This window comes from Capra hircus, chromosome 13 (assembly GCF_001704415.2).
Source record: "Capra hircus breed San Clemente chromosome 13, ASM170441v1, whole genome shotgun sequence".
In the NCBI taxonomy this organism is placed as follows: domain Eukaryota; kingdom Metazoa; phylum Chordata; class Mammalia; order Artiodactyla; family Bovidae; genus Capra; species Capra hircus.
Window position 1 is genome coordinate 56,961,423 of NC_030820.1, and position 16,560 is coordinate 56,977,982.

The following is a 16,560-nucleotide window of genomic DNA, read 5'->3' on the forward strand; positions in this document are numbered from 1 at the left end:
TGTCAGATGTATGTATTTCAAATATTTTCTCTCAGTCTGTGATTTGCATTTTTGTATTCTCAGTGTGGAGTTTTAATGAACAGAGGTTTTCAGTTTTGAAGTCCAGTTTGTCTATATTTCCTTTTATGGTTGTGTTTTCATGAGTCCTTTCTAAGAAATCTTTGCTGGTCTCAAGTTCATGAAGATATTCTTATACTATGTATTATGCCAGGAACTTTATAGTTCTAGTTTTTGTGTCTAGATCTCCTGTCTAGCTCAAACTAATTTTAATGTGTGATGTGAAGTAAAGGACAAGGGTTATTTTTTTTTTTCTGTGCTTTTTCCTAGTTTTTGCAGCCCATTTGCTGAAAAGATGTTTCTTTCTCATTGAAGGTGCCATTGCCTTGATACCTTTGTAAAAAATCAATTGACTGAATATGGATAGATCTATCTCGGGATTTTTCATTATGATCCATTGATCTATTTCTCTGGGATACCTTCTTGATCACTGTAGCTTTTGACACACTTTGAAATCAGGATGTGTGAGTTCTCCCACTAGGCTGTTTATTTTGAAAACTGGCTATTTTAGCTACTCTGTATTTCTGTTTAAATCTTAGAAACAACTTGTCAGTTCTGAAAAAAAAAAAGTCTTGTTGATATTTAGGTTGGAATTGTGTTGAAACTATAAACATTCGTAGTTCAACCTGGAGAGAATTTGCTTTGTAACAATATTTAGTCCAAGCCATGAACATGGTTTATTTATTCATTTAGTTCTTTAATTTCTCTTCACATTACTTTCTACTTTCTATTCATTTATTTTTGGCAATGATTTTTTGGGAAACATTTAATTTCATATAGCCAGTTAACAAACAATCTTGTGGTAGTTTCAGGTGAACAGTGAAGGGATTCAGCCATACATAGACATGTACCCATTCTCCCCCAAGCTCCCCTCCCATCCAGGCTGCCACATAACATCAAGCAGAGTTCCATGTGCTAGGCAGCAGGTCCTTGTTGGTTACACATTTTAAATATAGCAGTGAACTTACTTGTAAAAACAGGAAGAGACTCACAGACTTAGAGAACAAACTTATGGTTGCCGGGGGGAAAGGATGAGGGAAAAGGATAGTTAGGAAGTTTGGGATAAACACATACATTCTACTTTCTAAGATACAGGTCTTGTACACATTTAGTTATCTTTAAATATTTCATGTTTTTTATACTATTATCAATGAAATTGTTTAGAAATTCATTTCCAACTATTTGCTGCTAGAATTGATTTTACATATTGACTTTGTATCCTATGATCTTATTAAAGGTATTTATGAGTCCCAGTAGTTATTTTCATATAAAACAATCTTCACATAAATAATCATCAACTCTTTGAGACCCTATTAACTATACAGTCCATGGAATTCTCCAGGCCAGAATACTGGAGTGGTAGCCTTTCCCTCTCCATGGGATCTTCCCAACCCAGTGATGGAACCCAGGTCTCCCACATTGCAGGCGGATTCTTTACCAGCTGAGCCGCAAGGGAAGCCCTTACATAAATAATCATGGCATCTGTAAGTTTAGGGAGTCTCGTTCTTTCTTTCTATGCAACTTTTTCTTTTCCTTGCTCTATTATACTAGCCAGGAATTTTAGTACAGTGGAGAAGGCGATGGCACCCCGCTCCAGCACTCTTGCCTGGAAAATCCCATGGACGGAGGAGGCTGGTGGGCTGCAGTCCATGGGGTTGCTGGGAGTCAGACACGACTGAGTGACTTCACTTTCACTTTTCATTTTCATGCATTGGAGAGGGAAATGGCAACCCACTCCAGTATTCTTGCCTGGAGAATCCCAGGGACGGGGGAGCCTGGTGGGCTGCCTTCTATGGGGTCACACAGAGTCGGACACGACTGAAGTGACTTAGCAGCAGTGAAGAAGAAAGGTGAAGGCAGACATTCTTGCCTAGTTCGCAGTCTCAGGAGAAAAGCCTTCAATGTTTCGGCAATAAATATGGCGTTAACTAGCATTTTCAGTTTTCTCTTCTCAGATTCGGAGAAGGCAATTGGACCCCACTCCAGTACTCTTGCCTAGAAAATCCCATGGATGGAGGAGCCTGGTAGGCTGCAGTCCATGGGGTCCCTGAGGGTCGGACACGACTGAGCAACTTCACTTTCACTTTTCACTTTCATGCATTGGAGAAGGAAATGGCAACCCACTCCAGCGTTCTTGCCTAGAGAATCCCAGGGACAGGGGAGCCTGGTGGGCTGCCGTCTATGGGGTCACACAGAGTTGGAATACGACTGAAGTGACTTAGCATCTTAGCAGCTTCTCGCATTGAAAAGGTGCTCTTCTCATTCAAGTTTTCTGGCAGTTTTGGTCACAAATGGGCACTGAGTTTTGTCAGATCTTTTGAAATGATCATATTATTTTACCCACTTATTTTGTCAATATGGTCAGTTATGTTGGCTGATTTTTAAATGTTATACCATCTTTGCGTTCCTTGGGAAAACTCTACTTAATTATGAGGTATTATCATTTTATATATCACTGGATTTCATTTGTTAGTATTATATTAGGGATTTTTGCATCTATTTCATGAGGAATATTGGTCTGTACTTTTGTTTTTTAACAATACTTCTGTCAGGTTTTGGTTTCAGGATTATGCTGACTTCCTAAGATAATTTGAGAAACATTTTCTTCTCAGTTTTTGGAAAGAGTTTGTGTAAGAGTTGTATTATTTCTTCTTCGTGTGTTTAATAATACCTCCCCCCTGCAGAAAAGCACTCTGGGCCTGGAAATTCTTTTCATGGAAACAATAACCAACTCAGTTGTATTAATAGATATTGGACCATTCAGAGCATCTGTTTCAAGCTGTATCAGTTTTGATACGTTTCTTTTTCAAGGAATTTGTTCACTTCATGTATGTAGCTGAGTTTATTGGCATAGAGTCTCATAAAATTTCCTTTTTTGTTTTTTGGTGTCTGTAGGATCTGTAACAATATCCTCTCTTTTATTTCTGATCCTGATTATCTGCGACTTTTCCTCTTTTCTCTCACTCAGCTCTGCTAGGGATTTTAAAAGATTTATTGAGGTAAAAAAAAAAAAGATTTATTGAGGTATAATGGACATAATAAAATGAACAAATTTAAAGTATATGATTGGATGAGTACTGACATTCATGTACATCTGTGAAATGAATAGCACAATCAAGGGTGGGAGGAACTGGGAGACACATATACACTATTGATACTATGTATAAAATAGATAACTAATGAGAACCTACTGTATAGTACAGAGAACTCTGCTTAATGAAATGTGGTGATCTGAATGGGAAGGAAGTCCAAAAGGGGAAGGATATATGTTTATGTAAAGCTGATTCATTTTGCTGTACAGTAGAAACTAGCACAATATTGTAAAGCAACTATTCTCCAATAAAAATCAATTTAAAAGACCCTCACAATCAAGATAATGAGCACTTCCATTGCCCACAAAAGTCTACTCATGACTCAGCTCAACTCCTCTCTCCCTCCATTCTCATCTCTAGGCAACCATTGATTTGCTCTCTGTAACTAGGGATTAGTTTGCATGTTCTAGGAGTTTCTATGTTTTCATACACGAGCTTTAAGAGTTCCTTCTGCATTTTGGAGAACAATCTTTCATCAAATATGCCTTTTGCATATATTTTCTCTTGGTCTGTGGCTTGACTTTTTATTCTCTTGATGGTGTCTTTCACAGAGCAGAATTTTTTTAATTTTAATAACATACAGCCTGTCAGTTCTTTCTTTTCATGGATTGTGCCTTTGGTGAGCTTTGCACATGCTCTGAATTTCCCCTGACTCCTTAAGTGGGCCAGGATGGCTGTTGTGGACTGGGGTTGTGTATTTCTTGTCCCCCAGGTCAGCTGCTGCTAAGTCACTTTAGTCGTGTCCGACTCTGTGCGACCCCAAAGATGGCAGCCCACCAGGCTCCCCCGTCCCTGGGATTCTCCAGGCAAGAACACTGGAGTGGGTTGCCATTTCCTTCTCCAATGCATGAAAGTGAAAAGTCAAAGTGAAGTCGCTCAGTCGAGTCCGACCCTCAGGGACCCCATGGACTGCAGCCTACCAGGCTTCTCCATCCATGGGATTTTCCAGGCAAGAGTCCTGGAGTGGGGTGCCTTTGCCTTCTCCCCTGCCCAAGTCAGTTAGGCTCTGGTAAAAGCCCACCAGGTTAAGCTCTGGTTAACTAGTTTCTTCGGAGGTTGTTGTTAGTTACTAGGTCCAGTCCTACTCTTCTGTGACCCCATGGACTGTATCCATCTAGGCTCCTCTGTCCATGGGATCTCCCAGTCAAGAATACTGGAGTGGGTTGCCATTTCCTCCTCCAGGGGATCTCCCAATCCAGGGATCAAACCCGCGTCTCCTGCATTGGCAGATGGGTTCTTTACAATCTGAGCCACCTGGGAAGCCCCGGCAAACTGCCCCCTCTGTTACAAGCAGCATGCTCTTTCATATTTCAGAACAATTCCTTTTCCCTTATTCCTGCCAAGAGCACAAGGTGGGGTTTTCTCCATTTGCTGTGAGGACCTGGTCTACCTCCAGGACGTAAAAGCCACATAAGTGTGGGTCCCCTTGGCATTTCTGTCCTTGAGACTTGTCCCCACTGAGCCTTCCATAGTTCGTCATTTACAGCCCAGCTTTCCTTACTTTATCACTGATTCCCACCAGGTTTGTGCTTGTGGATTTCAACTCCAGTAAGCTGTGATTCTCTGTATTTGCCTCTTGGTCTTTGCAGTTTTGAGGGGCCATAGTTTGCCCTGTGACCTCACCTCTCTGACAGGTCTAAGACGACTTATTGGTTTTTCAGTATGCTCATCTTTGTACTTGTTTAAGTACAAAGAGCGACCAGTTCCAGCTTCTCACATGCCAGACTGGAAACTGGAAGTCCACATTGTTTTTCAAATGTTGGTTCCCTATGTTCATTGCCGGCATATACAGATGTGGTCAAAGTTTGCATGCCAGTCTTGCAACATTGCTAAATTCATTTATGACTACTAGGAGGGTTATTTGAAGATGCCTTTGGATTTTATATGTAGATAATCATGTCATGTGCAAATGCAGTTTTATTTCATTTATTTCATTCTTTCTAATCTCTATGCCTTTAATTTCTTTTCCTTCCTGATTTTTATGTTTTTGCCTTGTTTTTTGTTTTTGGCTTGCAGGATCTTCGTTCCCCAACCATGGCCTGAACTTGGGCCCTTGGCAGTGAAAGAGAGAAGTCCTAACCACTGGACCACCAGGGAATTTCCTTTTTCTTGTCTTATTAAAGTAGCTGGAACTTTTAGTTCTATGGTAGCAGCGGTGAGTTGGACATTCTTGCTTTGCTCTCAATCTTAAGAAGAAAGCATTCCTTCCCATGAATTATGTTAGCTAAAGATTTTTGAAACATTTATTAAAGGTTTAACATCTCTTCTATTCCTAGTTTGCTGAGAGTTTTTATTGTGAGTGGATACTGAATTTTGTTAAAGGTGAGATGATCCTACACCTACACCTGGTGAGATGATCCTTTGCTTCTCTTCTATGGTCTGCAGACAGAAATTACATTGATTTATTTCCCAATGTTAAACCAGTCTTAGTTCCAGGATAAACTCCCACTTCACGAGTATGAGTATTATACATATGTGTATATATCGTTGGATGCAACTGGGAAGTATTCTGTCTAGGAATTTTGCATTTGTGCTTATGAGGGATACTGTGCTATAGCTCTCCATCCCTATGTTAATCTCAGAGTAATGCTGGTTTCTTAAAATGAGTCTGGAAGTGTACTCTCCGGTTTTCTGGAATTTTGCATAGAATTTGTATTCTTTCTTCCTTAAATATTTTGTAGAAGTCACCAGCACAGCCATTTTGGCCTGGAGTTGTCTTTGCAAGTTTTATCTCAGTTGAATTTATTGACAAATCGTTATATTCACTTAATATCCTTTTCTTGCCTATAGGCTCTTTAATGATGTCTCTAATTCTGCTGTGGTAATTTATATCTTCTTTCTATTCCCCCCTGATAAATCTGACCAGGAGTTTATAAATTTTATTGACATTTTTAATGAGTTTTTTGCTTTCATTGATTTTACTATATTGTTTTTCAGTTTTCTCTTATACTTTGGGCTTATTTTACCTTCATTTATTTATTTTTTATTTTTATGGTGGAACTTTAGGTCTTTTGAGTTTTTCCCTACTTTCCTGATATAAGCATTTAATGCTTGAGATTTCCCTTAAAGCATTAACTGCATCCCATATGTTTTAAGTCATGTTTTAATTTTGATTCAATTCAAATATTTTGTTATTTTTATTTAGATTTCTTATTTAACCCATGGGTTATTTAAAAGTATATACTTTAGTTTCAAAATCTGTAATTTTTCAGATATTCCGATACTGATTTCTAGTTTAATTCCGTTGTGGTGAGAGAATATTATTTGTGGAATTTTTAGTCTTTTTAAATTTATTGAGTTATTTTAGGGTCCATAATATGACCTATCTTAATGAATGTTTCATCTGTCCTTGGTAAGAATTGTGTTCTGCCATTGTTCTTGATAGTATTGTTAATTCTCTATCTTTACTGATTTTCCATCTACCTATTTTTATCAATTATTGAGAGAAGGCCATCAAAAACTGTAATTAACTCTGGATTTGTCTGTTTCTCCTTTGAAATCTGTCAGTTTTTGCTTCATATATTTTGAATTTCTATTACTTGGTGAATAAATACTTAGTACGATTAGGTCATTTTGATGAACTGTCCCCTTTATTGTTATGAAATGATTCTCTTAATTTTTTTAAAAAAGCTTTCAACTCTGTGTTGTTAAAAAAGTGAACGTGTTAGTTGCTCAGTCGTGTCCAACACTTTGCAATCCCATGGGCTCCTCTGTCCACGGGATTCTCCAGGCAAGCATACTGGAGTGGGTTGCCATGCCCTCCTTCAGGGGATCTTTCCAACCCAGAAACTGAACCCAGGTCTCCTGCATTGCAGGCAGATTCTTTACCATCTGAGCCACCAGGGAAGTCCAAGGAGTATAGCCAATTAACGGACTTTACACATACACATAGCTAGTTAACACTTTTGTGATAGTTTCAGGTGAACAGCAAAGGGATTCGGCCATACATATACATGTATCCATTCTCCCCCCAGTCTCCCCTCCTATCCAGGCTGCCCCATAACTTTGAGCAGAGTTGCCTGTGCTATACAATAGGTCCTTGTTGGATATGAAATCGTACTCTTTAACCTTGTAATTGTCATTGTCCTTAAATCCACTTTGATCTATTCAATATAGCAGCTCCAGCTGCTTTATTCTGGTTAGTGTTAGTAACGTATCTTTTCCCATCCTTTTACAAGTTTAGAAGTGGGTTTATAGACAGCACAGAGTTGGTTATTGTTTTCATATCCAATATTACAGTCACTTCCTTGGTGCATCTAGACTATCTGCAGTTAATGTGATCATTGACACGGTTGAGTTTGAATTTTCTTGTTGCATTTGTTAATATGTTCCATTTGTTTTCCCTTTCCCTTTCCTGCTTTTTTTCTGTGGTTGGAAATAGTTTCAAGGCCGCAGCACAGGTAGTAGAACTGCAAACAAAGTCTAATGGTCCCCATGAGTTGAGCAGAGTTTGGGGACTCTGGAGGCCATGATGGTGAGAGTTTGCAAGTCAGCGTAGGGAGGAAAGAATGCTGAAGACAGGAAAAGTATTGGACATCTGTGGAGTGTTCCTCTGAGTCTGTAGCTGAGTGTTGATCAAGGAAGTCATCAAGGTAGTAAGCAAAAAACACTGGAAAGCAACAGGGAGCATAGTATCTGGAGCTCCAAATGGTCAGAAATAATTTATAATCCTGTGACCCATAGTGGAAAGACTTCATAGAACGTGGGGTATAGAGTATGGTCCCTGAGCAGGGACCGCTGTCTCAGGTGTTGTTTGTTCTTTATTTAATTGGTTTCTGCTTTTATCTTTCTTATTTCCTTTATTCTCTTACTTGGGCTTAATTTGCTCTTTTTTTTCCAGCTTTTTAAATGGTAAATTATATCATTGATTTTAAACCTTTCTCTCTTTTCCAAAATGAATTAAAATCTATAAATCTAAGCACTGCTTCAACTGCGTTTGACAGCTCTTGTTGAATTTTCATTGTCATTCAGTTGAACTATTTAAAAATGTTTCTTTGTGATTCCATCTCTGGGTCATGGGTTATTTAAACATGTGTTGCTTAATTTACAAATATTTGGGAGCTTTCCTATATGTCTTTTTTGATTTCCAATTTAATTCTATTCTGTTTGCGCATGCTCAGTCACTTCCGTTGTGTCTGATTCTTTGTGACCCAGTGATCTGTAGCTGGTCTGGCTCTTCTGTCCATGGGATTTTTCAGGCAAGAATACTGGAGTGGGTTGCCGCGCCCTCCTTCAGGGGATCTTCCTGACCCAGGTATCAAACCCGCATCTCCTGCACTGAAGGCGGATTCTTTACTGCTGAGCCACTATTCTGTTCTCAAGGGAAAAGAAACCTGTATAATTTTCAATCTTTTGAAATGTATTGAAACATTTTATGACCCAGCACATGGTCTATCTGGATACATATTATATGTTTACATGAAGGAATCTATATTCTGTAGCTGCTAGGTATGGTGTACTGGCTATGTCATAAGGAAAAATAGTCGATAATGTTGAAATCTTTTGTATATTTAATTTTGAGGGTCCCCAGTTTTACTATCGATTTCAGAAAGCAAGTGTTAGAATCCATCTATGATTATGGAATTTTCTATCCCTTTGATTCTATCAAGTTTTTATGTCATGCATTTTGAAACTTCAGCTTTAAGACACATATACATTTATGGTTGTCACGTTTTCTTGATGGACTGTGAAATATTTTCATTATTGTTATGAAATGTTTTATCATTATGAAATGTTCCTTTTTGTCTCTGGTGATACGTTTCTTGTAAGTAAGAAAACTTAACCCTATCATTTTGCTATTTGTTTTTAATCTTTTTTTCTTCTGCTTTTTGCCTTCTCTTAGATTAACAGAAATTCTTTTTTGTATTTTTAATATTCCATTTTAATTCCTTATTTTCTTTTCAAATATGCATCTTTATGCTTCATTTTTAATGTCTGTTCCAGGGATTATAATAGGCATTATTTTTCCCCTAATTTTTTTGTTTTGGTAAAACAGGCCTAAAATTTACCATCTAATCACTTCAGCTATTTTCAGTGGTCTTAACTACATTCATTACCCATTGCCATCACCACCATCCATCTCTCGGACTCTTTCTCTATCTTGTAAACCTGAAACTCTGTCCCCCTTAAGCATTAACTCTGCATTCTTCCCTTTTCCCAGCATCTAGCAATTAGCACTATTTCTGTCTCTGTGATTTTGACTACTCTAAAAACCTCACATGTAGGTGGGATCATACAGTGTTTTTGTAAATAGATTATTTTATTTGGCATAATGGTCCCAAGAGTCATTCATGTTGCAGCAGGTATCAGAATTTCCTGCCTTTTTAAAGCTGAATAAGTCTAGCATATGTATATACCACATCTTGCTTATCTGTTCATCCATTGATGGACACGTGGGTTGCCTCCACGTTTTGTGAATAATGCTGCTAGTGACACGTTTATACCAATCTCTCTGAGACACTGTTTTCAATTTCTTTGGGTATAAACCTAGAAGTGGAATTGTTGGTTCATAGGGTGATTCTATTTAAAAAATTTTCAGGAATCACCAAAATGTTATGTACAGAGGTTGTATCCTTTTACATTCCCACCAACAGTGCACTAGAGTTCCAATGTCTTTACGTTCACACCAATAGTATTACTTTCTGATTTTTTTTTTTTATACTAGTCATCCTAATGGGAGGCTTCCCTGGTAGTTCAGCTGGTAAAGAATCCGCCTGCAAAGTGTGAGACCTGGGTTTGATCCCTGGGTTGGGAAGATCCCCTGGAGGAGGGCATGGCAGCCCACTCCAGTATTCTTGCCTAGAGAATCCCCACAGACCGAGGAGCCTGGGGTGCTACAGTCCAAGGGGTCACAAAGAGTCGGACGCCACTAAACACAGCATCCTAATGGGTATTAGGGTAGTTAGTTCATTGTAGTTTTGATAGCGTTTTTCAAATAATTATTGAGATTGAGAATCTTTTTATATGCTTATTGGTCATTCATTTATCTTCTTTTGAGAAATATCTGTTCAAATCCCTTGCCCATTTTTAAAAAAATCGAATTGTTTGGGGTGTTTTGGTAAGTTTTATAAATTCTCTCTGTTTTCTGGATATTAATTCCTTATCAGTTATACAATTTGCAAATATTTTCTCCATTCTATGAGTTGCTCTTTTATTCTGTGGATGGCGCATGTTTTTAAAATTTTAATGAAATGTTTTTGTTTCATGTGTCTTTGGTGCCATGCCCAAGGAATTATTGCCACATCTAATATCATGAAGCTTTTGCCCAGTGTTTTCCATTAAGAATGTTATAATTTGAAGTCTTGCTTTAAGTCTTTTGAGTTAGTTGGTGGACATGTTTTTAGATTAGGGTTCAACGTCAATCTTTTGCGTGTGAGTGTCCAGTTTTCCAAGCATCCTTTGTTGAAAGACTGTCCTTTCCCCATTGAACAGTTTTGACATCTTCATCGAAAGTCATTTGACCATGTATGCATGACTTTGTGTTGTTGTTCAGTCACTAAACCATGTCTGACTCTTTGCAATCCCATGGACTGCAGCACACCAGGCTTCCCTGTCCTTCACTATCTCCCAGAGTTGGCCCAAATTCATGTCCATTGAGTCTGTGATGCCATCCAATCCATTGGTCTATATATCTGTTTTCATGCCAATACCACATTGTTTAAATTACTAGAGTTTTGTAGGAAATGTTGAATCAGGAAGTATGAGTCTTCTGGTTTTTTTCTCCTTTTTCAAGATTGTTTTGGCTATTTGGGAGGGCCTGTGAAATTCCATATGAATTTTAGAATGGGTTTTTCCATTTCTGCAAAAAATGATACTGGGGTTTTGGATCCATTGTGACTCCATTGACTCTATAGGTTGTTTAAGGTGGCATTGACATTGTAACAATATTTAGTCTTCCAGCCTGTGAGCATGGGATGTGTTTCCCTTCACTTATGTCTTCCAGAATTCCTTTCATTTTGTGGCTTTCATTGTACCATCCTTCTCTTTGGCTAATTTAACTCCAAAATATTTTATCCTTTTTGGCACTATTATAAATGAAATTATTTTTAAAATTTCTTCTTTGTTCACTATTAGTATATAGGATGCAACTGCTTTTTGTGTCTTGACTCTAAACGCCACTACTCTGTGGAGTTCACTCATTGGTTCCAATAATTGTTTTGTGGAATCTTGAGAATATTTTACATACAAGATGAATAAATCTGTGGACAAATATACGTTTACTTCTTCCTTTCCAATTTGGAAGTCTTTTCTTTCTTTTTCTTTCCTAATTGCTTGGGCTAGAACTTTCTGTACTATGTTGAATAGAAATGGTGAAAATGGCTTATCCTTTCCTTGTTCCTGATCTCAGAGGGAAATCTTACAGTCTTTTCCTATTGAACATGATGCGGTTTATCAAGTCATCTGTGATGGACACTTGCTCTGTGTTCACCTTTGGTTATTGCAAATAATGCTGCTGTGAACATGGGTATGGCATGTCATCCAATGTCTTTAGTTTTCGTATCAGGGGAATGCTGGCCTCATGAAGTGAGTTCAAAAGCGTGCTCTCTTTACCTGTTTTCTGGAAGAGCCTGGGCATTATCGGTATTATTACCTCATAAAATGTCTGGTAGAACTTGCCTTGGAAACAATCTGGGCCAAGTTTTCTTTGTTGGAAGATTTCAAGGTAAGAATTCAATTTCTTCAGTAAGTTTAGGCATATTTAGGTTATCTCTTCCTTGAGTTTTGGTGTTTGTGTCTTCCAATAATTTGTCCATTTCATCTAAATTGTTGAATTTATGTCATAGAGATCACCTTAGCATTCTTGTGTGTGTGTGTGTGTTGCAGGGGGTGGGGGTTGGGCGGCAGGGGGTCTTAGTTGCAGCATGTGGGATCTAGTTGCCTGACCGGGGATCGAACCCAGGCCTCCTGCATTGGGAGCACAGAGTCTTAGCCACTGGACCATCAGGGAAGTCTCATCATAACATCTTTTTAATTTCTGTAGCTTCTGTCATGATAGTCCATTTTCCATTTCTGATATTTATAATTTGTGTCTTTTCTCTGTTTATTTTGGTCAGTCTGCCTAGAGTTTTGTCAAGTATATAGGTTTTTTAAATAACTAACTTTAAAAAATTATTTTCTCTATTTTCAGTTATACTAATTTCTGCTCTTTATTGTTTCATTCCTTCTGCTTTCTTTGGGTTTAATTTACTCTTTGTTTCTAAAGTGGATTTCTAGATTGTTTATTTGATACTTCCTCTCTGACCTCTCTGTGATTTAGAAATGGGTTGCTTAATTTAAGAATATCTGTGGATTTTCCAGATATCTGTTATTGATTTCTAGTTTAAGTCCGTCATGGTCTGAGAAAATACACTGTATAATTTTAATTCCTTTAAGGTTGTTAACTTTTTAATGGCCCAGAATGTTCTTCATTTTGGTGAATGTTCCACTTACATTTGAAAAGAATCAATGTTCTGTTACCATTGGCTGAAGAGGTCTATAAATGTCAACTAAGTCAAGTTGATGGTGTTGTTCAGCTTTTCTATATCTTTGCTGATTTTCTGTCTGCTTATTCTGCTGATTGCTGAGAAAGTGGTGATGAGGTTTCCAGAAATAATTGTGGGTTTGTCTACTTCTTCTTCAATCAGGTTTTATCTTGTAGAGTTTGGTCCCTGGCCACTGGGGCACTCATATTTGGGATTGTTATATCTTTTTGGTAAATTCTTCTCCTTATGTAATGGTCCTATTTATGCCTGATAGTTTTTTTTCCTACTGAAGTCTTCTTTGTCTTATTTAATATAGCCACTTCTGTTTTGTTGTTGTTGTTGTTGTTGTTTGTTTGTTTAAGATTTGTTGTTATGTGGATCATTTTTAAATCTGTATTGAATTTGTTACAACACTCCTTGTTTTATGTTTTGGTTTTCTGACTATGGGATGTGTGGGATCTGAGCTCCCCAACCAGGGATTGAACCTGCCTGCCCCTGCACTCAAAGGTGAAGTCTTTAGCCAGGGTACTCCTTTTCAGCTTTGATTTGTGTTAACTGTGTATTTTTTCCCCCATCCTTTTACTTTTAGTGTGAGCAGCCAGCAAGCTTTTTCTGTAAAGGGCTAGTAAGTGAATATCTTAGCCTTTGTGACCACATATGGCCTCTCTCTCCTTTTCTTCCTCCTCTGCTTCACAACCCTCAGCAATTGTACGTAAAAACTATTCTCTAATATAGGTCATTCGCGGGATTTGTCCTGTGAGCAAGTTTGTTGGTTAAATTTAAGATGCATTTCTTAGAGACAACGTCTAATTGGATCATTTCTTCCCCCAATCCAATTTCTGTTTTTAATTGCTGTATTTGAACCATTCAGGTTTAATGCAATTATTGCTACAGTTGGATTTAGGCCTACCATTTTATTATTTCTCTATCTTTCTCATTTTTTTCTCTGTTCCCTTTTCTGACTTCTTTTGAATTACTTGAAGCCCCTTATTTTTAGTATTCCATTTATTTTGTCTATTTGATTTTTGGCTGTATTTCTATGTTACTTTTGAGTTGTTGCTTTAGATAATATTTATCTCTCCAACTTTTCACCATCTGTTCAGTGTTAATATGTTACTACTGTATGTAAAATATAGAAATCTTATAATCATCTTTATCATCTCGATCCTATACTTCACCTTCTAATTATTACATATCTTACATCTACATACATTGAATCTCCCGGACTGTGTCACCAAGATTGCTTTGTAAAGTCATACATTTTTAAAAGTACTCAAGAGAAGAAACGTGTCCATTATATTTACCCAGATATTTATCTGTTCTGTTGCGCTTCCTCCATTCCTGATGTTCTGAGTTTTCCTCTGATATCATTTCCCCTTTGCCTGGAGAACACTCTTCCAGATTTCTTTTTGAGCAAGTCTGTTGGTGATGAATTCTTTCCGTTTTTATTTTTTTTCCTCCTTCTGACTAGGTCTCTATTTTGCCTTCACTCTTAAGAAAAATATTTTTGCTGGATTTAGAATTCTGAGCTGACAGTTCCTTTGTTGTGAATTTTCAAGGATGCTATATTATTTCCTTGTCGTCTGACCACCATTGTTTCTGCTGAATGGTCTCCAGGCGTTACCTTCAGGGAAGGCATTATTTTTCTCTGTCTGCTTTCAATCTTTATCTGTGGCTTTCAATCACTTGATTCTGATGTGTCTGGGTGTGGTTTTCTTGGAGTTTATCCTGTTTGGAGGTCTTAAAGCCTTTTGAACCTGTAAAATTTATGTCTTTTGACATATTTGGGAAAGTTTAGCCATTATTCTTTGAAAAAATTGTTTTGCTTGGATTCCAGTGGAAATTGCGAATGTTTGGCCACTCAAAATACATAAGTTCTGGAGATCTACTGTAAAACACAGGGCCTAGGATTAATAATACTGTATTGTATGCTTTATTTTTTTGGCCATGCCACATGGCATGTGGGATCTTAGCTCCCCAACCAGGGATTGAACCTGCATCTCCTGCGTTGGAAGCACAGAGTTAACCACTGGACTTCAAGGGAAGTCCTTGTATGCTTTAAAAAGCACAAATTGTATACTTTAAAAAAAAAATAGTGACGAGGGTAGATCTTGTGTTAAAAGTTCCTACCACAAAAGAAAAAAAAAAAAAAACAAAAACAAAGCAACCAGAAGCAGAAGGCTTCTTTGCAAGGTGATGGGTAAGGTTACAGCATTGATAGTGATCTGATAGTGACGATGGTATCCCAGGGCATGTTGTTAGCCCCAGACACAATTATCTATAATTTGTAATGTAAATTACAATTAAATCTGTAATTTGCTGCATCAGCTATCTATAAAGTTTTATGCCAGTCATATTTTCCTAAAGTAGTTAAAAAAAACTTTTTTCCTGACCCTGTCTCTTCTTCTATTAGGAATTTCAATGACATATTAGGTCTTACAATATTGACTAACAAGTCCCCGAGGCCCTCATTTTTAAAAACCCTGTCTTTTGGTTCTAAGATTAGATCATTTCCATCGATCTGTTTTAAAGTTTACTGACTCTGTCCTCTGTCATCTCCGTTCTTCTCTTAGCCTATTCAGTGAAATGTTTATATCTTCTACTTTGCTTCTCAGATCTAAAAGTTTTATTTCTTTTTAAATAAATGTTTTCTTTAATAAAATTTTACATTTACAGGAGGCTGTGAAGATAATAGATGGTGTTTACAAATACCCCTCACCTAGTTTCTTGGCATTTTTGAAACTGAACCCAAGTACTGCATTTCGGATTCTTTTGTTGACTATAAGGGCTACTCTATTTCTTCTCAGGGACATGGTGAAGGACAGGAAAAACCTGGCATGCTGCAGTCCATGGGGTCGCAAAGAGTTGGCCATGACTGAGCGACTGAGCAACAACAATTTTCCCTAATGTTAACATCTTTCATTGCCACGTGGCATGTTTGTCAAAACTAAGATACCAACGTGGGTACATTATTAAGCTAAACTCCAGACTGTACTCAGATTTCACCAGTTTTTACATGAATGTCTTTTTTTTTGCTGGGGACGGGGGAGTAGATTTCCAAAATTCAATCCAGGATACAAAACCACATCACATTTAGTGATTCTTCGTTATAGTTTGTCTCTCTTTGCCAAAACTTCTGTTTTTCCCATTCATTTCGAGCCTGTCCGGCTTTACCTCAGAGAGGATAACTAGCACAGCCACTTCTCAGGCCTTGTCTGATAATCCCAGCAACTGGGTCGTCTCAGGGTTGTCATCTTTTGATGGTCTTTCCCTTGAGATTTGATCAGATGCTCCTGGTTTTTGGCATGCTCAGTAACGCGGGATTTTTATTCTGGACATCTTGTTTGTTTGTGTTATGTGAGAAGACTGGATCCTGTTAAAAACGCCCTGAAGAATGCGGGCTTCCTTCTTTTTTTTCCATTTACCCCTCCCCTATCCTTTTTCTGCTCTTCCCTTGTGGCCCAGCTGGTAAAGAATCCGCCTGGAATGCGGGAGACCTTTAGCAGCAAGTTCTATCTCTTTCTGTGGGTGCGGGCTCCTGCCCATTCAGCCTGCCAAGCTCCAGTGGTGCTGTTTTCCAATGCCCACGTGCATCCCTCTTGGAGGTCAGCGTGGACTTGAGTGCTGGTGTCTTAGGCCTCAGCTCTGAGGACCTCCCGAAGCCCCTGGCCCTGGGACGGGAGCCTGTGCACCTGTGCTCCCACAGGCACCCCTGTCCCTCCACCCATAGGCCCTGCAGGACTCAGCTGCTGCCTCGGGGAACCTCTGCTGACTCTGCAGTTCTCTCTCTGTGGGCACTTCTCTGCTTTCCAGGCGTCCACCTGGCAACCCTGGTCACCTCAGCCTACCCGAATCCTCAGCTCTGTCCCCCTGCCGCTCAGGGGGCCCCCTCTGACTGGGGTCCTGTGGGATGCGATGCAGCCGAGGGTGAAGGGTACTCTGGGCCATCA